We start from the raw sequence: 6413 nt of genomic DNA, 5'->3' as shown, positions 1-6413 counted from the left end.
GAAATTCCTCTCTATTTGCACTGAGGCATTGAGATGGAACAACAAAAAAATGTCACTTAAAAGCAGTTCAGCCTTGAGAAAATGGACTGTCATTGTGGGGTTTGGCATTCTAGGGAAGAAAAAGAACACGTTCTTATTGTATCCCACTTAAGAATGAATGCATTTATATAGAATAGCTTGGTAGACATGATAAATAACTGTCAACAATTAAATTAATTGAGGCACTGCTCAAGGGCAATAGAAACATAGAAAAGCCTTCACAAGACATAAGGTTTAAAAAAAAAGACCAGAAAATTAAACAAACAAACAAACAAACAAACAAACAAAAAAACACGTAAATAATCTCTCAACTCTGAGCTAGAGCTTCCCTTACAGTAAACCACCATGAAAGCAGTGGTGGCAAATTCCTAATCTACGGTCACTGATACCACGGACTCAGGGTTTATCCTTGTGCAATAACTTGCAATATTTAGACTGCAAATTGGCAGCACGAAAATGGCAGTGAGTGGTCACTGGGTAAGTTGCAGGTGATCTGGGTGATCCTACTATGGGTGAGCTCAGCACAAGTTTACTTCCCAGCTTCAGTGTTTAAACTCTGATCCCTTGGCAAGTGCAAGATAATTTGAGGTAATCACTGTTCCATACCTCACAGCCATCAGGGGTTGAGATTAAGTACGATGGTAGGTATGGCAGCACAGTTGCTGTATCCCTTATTATTTCTTCCCTTATCTCCACTGTTTGTTTAAGTATATCCATATTAATTTGAACTGCAACAGGTACATGTAGGTCCACTGACCAGCTTCACCTCTAATGAGGAGAGTGGAGGAGCCTAATTCTGACCCAGATCACCCTTGGCAAATGGGAATTGTCAGCATTCTGTGACAAATGGGAAGGTTCAGATCCTCAAAAGCATCGATGTCTCCTGATACAGTATTGTACTTTCCACAACCCCAAGAAAAGTCAATCACATTTTCTTTTCTTTAATAAAATCATGGTGTTGAGTAAGGAGTTTAATCTGCAGCTGGATAAGTGTACTCGAGCAAATGATTTGAGTTTTAATTGAGAGTAGTCAGTCTTACCAATCCTTCCTCTTCAACATCTACTTCAAAGTCAGGACAATTCCCGATAAATCATTGATGCTACAGATATTATATGTATACCTCTTTTATTTTTATTTTTATTTTTTCCAAAAATAACTCTTCTGGCAAATGAGATCATCATGTGTTTTATTTAGACTGTATCTTGAATACCTCATGAGGAACACCTGGAGACCTTTCCAGATTCACATAATGTACAGCCCTGTAAGAAATGCCACTATGCTTGAGTGATAGGAGATTTATTAAAGAAATAAAGAGTATTCAGACATTACTTAATATTAACTCCGATGCTTTAGGGTCAGGCTTTTCACACACAAGATGTGATTTCAGATGTATAAAATTCAGTCTTTTATACAAAAGTTTCATCTTGAATTAAGAGTACAATTCATTTCACTGACTTTGAAAAGGTCTATGTTGAAAGTTCTGAGTCTTGGCTTTCTTGCTTAGGCAAAATTTCGAATTTTGGTGTTGTTTGTAGTGGAGCCATAGGCCTGGATATTCATCTCTGCAGCAAAGGTTACTCAAGCTAATGAATGAATGGGGAACTATAAACTGTACTGTTGGATACTCCCACATTTTCATTTCTACTTAATGAGAAGGAAAACTACTGCTAGGAGAGGTAGCATACATTTCAAAGGTTGAGACAGAATAATATTTTTATGTTAATTCTTGTCAAATGTGGGGGCATTTAATTTTATCAGTCCATCTGCAGCAAGCATGATTCTAAGTAGGGGAGTCCTTTACCTTTACGTAAATCCGATGATATTTATATTAGTAGAAGTTTCAAGGTGCGTCTGATTCCACCCTGTGCCACCTCTGCTTATGGTATGCAAACACAGCCTGATGTTTATAACCTCTACCTTCTGTAAGAGCTAGTATTTTGGCAGAAGGATTCCTCACATAGAGCTATCTGCTACATTCACTTTAGCACTTACTGATGCATTACATACATATTAATCACTTAGGGTGAGGGGAAAGAGAAGATTTGAAGATTCCCTGTGAATAAATACTGGGGATCGAGTAAAATTTCCAAAAACTTTTGGAAGCTACACATTCAGCATGTAACATGGTGTTGACTAATAGTATGAAGTAAATTATCAAGCCATGGCTTATAAAGAAGCAAAGCTGTGTGTCACAGTCATCCCACAGGCCAGTTCTACTTTAAACAGTGTAGAACATGTTTAGTCTGATATGTAGATTAGACTAATAATAAATTAGGCATCTGTATTCTCAGAAGTGGACTGTAATATTTTCTGTCCTACTTACTTTGGTAGGTCACTGGGATACTACAAGGAAGTACTGTTTTCAGAAGTCCTATTTCCACTTAATGTCACAAACTGTACCCTTAAGTAAGAAATACGTATACAGTACCTAACCATAAGTTAAATATTTAGTGCCCCTAATATGCCAATCACTCATTCATTAAATACAATCTCTATTTTCATACCCTTTCAGAGGCTCCTGTCATCCAGGAAAAGCCAGGCACAAAGGTGATTCCTGCAATGTATGTTGATGTAAGAGTGTGTAAGAGCTATTTGAAGTTCCTCATGATGGAGAAGCTGTCTGGGAGTGACTGAAGTAATACACTGAAAGATTCAGTAGGTCATTTGCCTCCCACAGAGCGTGAAGGCTTGCATCTCTGACCAAATCTCTTTCCTTTGTGCTATTCAGTAATGTATCTTCAAAGAGCTAGTTGCATTTCTTCACTCAGAATATTCACAGAGGGATACAGAATTCTTACAGCTGAGACCTGAACTCTTTCTTTGCCCCATTATCTTTGAGAACACAAAAATGTTGAGCATTAGGGATAGATGTTGAAGAAGGAAACTTGTTTGACCCATGCTCTAAAGGCTGTCACGAGGTGATGCTTTTCATAGTGGTCTCCAAGACCATCCTGAATTGGAGAATTTGGGAATGTTGCTAAGCTCTGGGCACTGGTCTATGCTCAAGGTAACCACATCCCATTCTAAGATGGTACCTGGATATGTATTAATCCCTCCCAGCTGTATACCACAGAAAACAAACCAAAGTTCCCAAGAAGGTCCTTGAGAAGGATAGTCACTGGATGGGAACCTAGCAGCATAAAATAACATCCAGGTCAGTGCAGATGTTGCTCTCCTACATCACACAAAACTATGCTGTGGGTGAGCTGAGTAGCCAAAGGTTTGCCTTATGCTCTATCAGAAATTGAATTCAAAAGAATTCATTTCCTGATGTTTTATCAAATGCGTCCACATTCTGTGTTAGTGTAAGGTACCACTCACACAACCCACTGACATTAGAAAGGAAGATACATATGGATAGTTGTTTCTCCATAGCTATCAAAGACTAAAGCAATTGCTATTTCCCTTCAAGGATGTCAGTACTGTTAAGACCCACAAGGTATCATTTCATCTCACCTAGCTTAGCCTACAGTAGAGACAGTCATGACATGAGAAGCAGCTGAATGTTTTCTCTTGGATGGCATACACATTATCTGTGATTTAAGTAGCCCAAGCTCAGGAAGTGTACTACTAATACCCTTCCACAAAATTAGGAGGAGTAGAGTGACCATGGAGAAACACATACTGGTGCTGGTTCTCAGATGTAATATAAGGCAGTCTCCCTCTGTTAGGCAATGTTGAGGTGGGGAAAGGGGATGCATATTTTGCCACTGGTTTGCACAACATTGTCACAAGCAAATGTAAGAAATAAGCTGTTGGTAACAGTGTAAAATGGCTTTGCATTTATTGGAAAGCTCTGTTTGAAAAGAATTGTTGGCTGGATAATAATGGTGATAAGACGTTGTTCTGCATTATTTTTCCATTATGCTTTCTTTGAGAAAATATGCTTATTACACGTTCAGTCAGATAATGTGAGAGGTGCTGCAGTACCTTGCAGGGTGGACATATAATTACACTGGTTTCTTAGTCAAGCAGGAGAGGTGGTATAGAGGTAGGGTTTATATTCTTCTGCTCCAAGAAGAAATCCAGAACAGGAAATGAGTGAAATTTGTGTGTGCTTTTGTGAAACGAGGGTTAGCCACAGTGATATAGGGTCACAGAAAAGCAAATGGATACAAATGCATAAAACCAAAGGATTATGTGTAAGATGGAAAGCACACCTGCTCTGTCTCATAAAGGAGGACTGGCAGGTAGGTTGGACTATATGGTCATTAAAGGTCCCTTCCAACCCAAACCATTCTACGATTTGATGATTCTGTGGCTTATATGGATACTTCAGCAGCAACAAGATGATCCTACTGTAGTAGTGACAGACAGTTCCAGCCACTTTCAGAGAAAGAGACTGAGTTTGCTGCAGCGAGACGGGGGTTTGTCCTTTTAAAACAAGGTTGTATTAATATGCTTCTCCAACTATGCCCCAAACACAAGGTAACTATGAAAATATCAGCCCACTTAGTGGTAGATGTTGCCAGGAGAACATAACATATTGACTGGATTTCATTCCAACTAACTTGCACATCTGTGCCTTGCTGTTGGGATGACAGCTTTATAAATCGGAATTAAAAATTAAGACCATATTCCATTCCCAGTTGTTTCCTTCCCCTTTATAATACAGATTTCTTTATTATTAAGAAACGATTTAAAATAATTCCATGGATTTTCAGGAGCGTTTTTTGTGTTAAAATAAAATAAAGTAAGTATGGGGGTAGCAGATTTACTTAGAGAAAGGGTGTTTCACTTAAAAAAGAGAAACTGATTTTCATATAAACAATGCCCAAGCCCCCACCTCTAAAGAAAAAAGGTTCAGAAATAGTTTCCTCCTTTCATAAATAATGTATTTTATTGCATATGGCTATTAAGGAGAGCATCCATGATCAATACAGACTAAATACAATACACTACTCTAGTTCCATTTATTCTGGTCTCCAGCAGCATCACATTTATCCTTATATACAGCGTGTACATTGGAAGACACAGCAAGATAAGTTAAGTCTCTTGTCATATCACAATAGCAAGAAATATATTTAACATCTTGATATCCAGAAACAATACGTACCCAAAAAGAAAACACTGCTTAATAACTGTTAAGGTTATATAGCAAAAAATATTTTAAATTTAAGGTAAGTCAGGCAAAATGTACAAAGACCCAATATACATTGTGAAATTTTAGCAAACATAACATTTATACATTTTGGTTCCATTCTGTAAACTAAATTAAGAATGTAAGTATTGCATATGCCTTTGTGAAATCTACAGGATAGAGAAGAACTGACTACATTGTCAAGTTTTTGTTTTGAAGTTGATGTATGTATTTTAGCCATTTACTTTAGTGGCATGATTTCCTAATTGGTACAGGGGGCTACTTCAAAATAGAAGATCAAAATATTGTATTCAGCAGGTACCACACTCGGTGCTATGGGGAGGTTCAGACAGAAAATGTCAACAATATTATTTGTACTTTCAGCTACAGAATTGAACAAGCAGCATTTTAGAATGTTTTAGAACCATTTATAGAATTATTATTATTATTATTAAAAAAAAACAACACTCAGATTAGATGTTTAAATTGATTTTAGATCTAATGTTGTATTAGCCTATGCATTGTTGTGATTTAAGATCCCCCAAAATTACAATGAAAAATAATGTCATGGGGTAGAGAAGGAATTTGTTTACATTCATCTTTGTCTTGTAATACAATCCTCAGTTCTAAAATGTCAGCATGTGAGCAGGAAGATCACACTGTCGTTTGTTACATTTGTAAGACATTGACTCTCATCTTCCTCAGAAAAAAAAATAAATCCCAAAAGATAATGCATCATTAATAATGACGTACAGGTCCCACCTAGCACAATGATTAAAAAAAGGTCTCACATAACTGAAATAACTTAGTAATACTTACATGTCTATCAAAGCAGGCACTGGGGAGGTACCATTAAAATGTATACAAACTCTTGAACAAATTTATCAAAGGAGAAACAAGGTGGCATGACATTCTGCTAGTCTGGCACACCAGTTGTATATGATGTTTGTGACCACAACCGCCACACTGCTTGTATTTTCAGACTACTGAAAAAGTGATGCACAAGTAGTCGTAAAAAAAACTCTGGATAAGCAACCGCAACGTTTCTTCTTTCCCTGTAATAATGCCTGTAGCTGCAAGGATGCTCTTCTGGTAGAAGGCAGATTTCAGGACTTTCTAGATGGCAAGATAATACTGTGTTCATATTAGTGCTTGAACCTGTCCTGTACCCACTATCATCCCTGCATTCCTAGCATGCCTACCTAGATTTTTGGTTACAAGAAACGCAGCTAAGAACAGGGTTAGCTGACAAAAATGAGCTTGTAGATAGGAGAAAAGGCTTTTGCAATCTGA

Source organism: Cyrtonyx montezumae, unplaced genomic scaffold (genome assembly GCF_038088225.1).
Source record: "Cyrtonyx montezumae isolate F1298 unplaced genomic scaffold, pur_monq_1.0 scaffold_3, whole genome shotgun sequence".
Classification (NCBI taxonomy): domain Eukaryota; kingdom Metazoa; phylum Chordata; class Aves; order Galliformes; family Odontophoridae; genus Cyrtonyx; species Cyrtonyx montezumae.
This window is presented reverse-complemented; position numbering follows the sequence as displayed.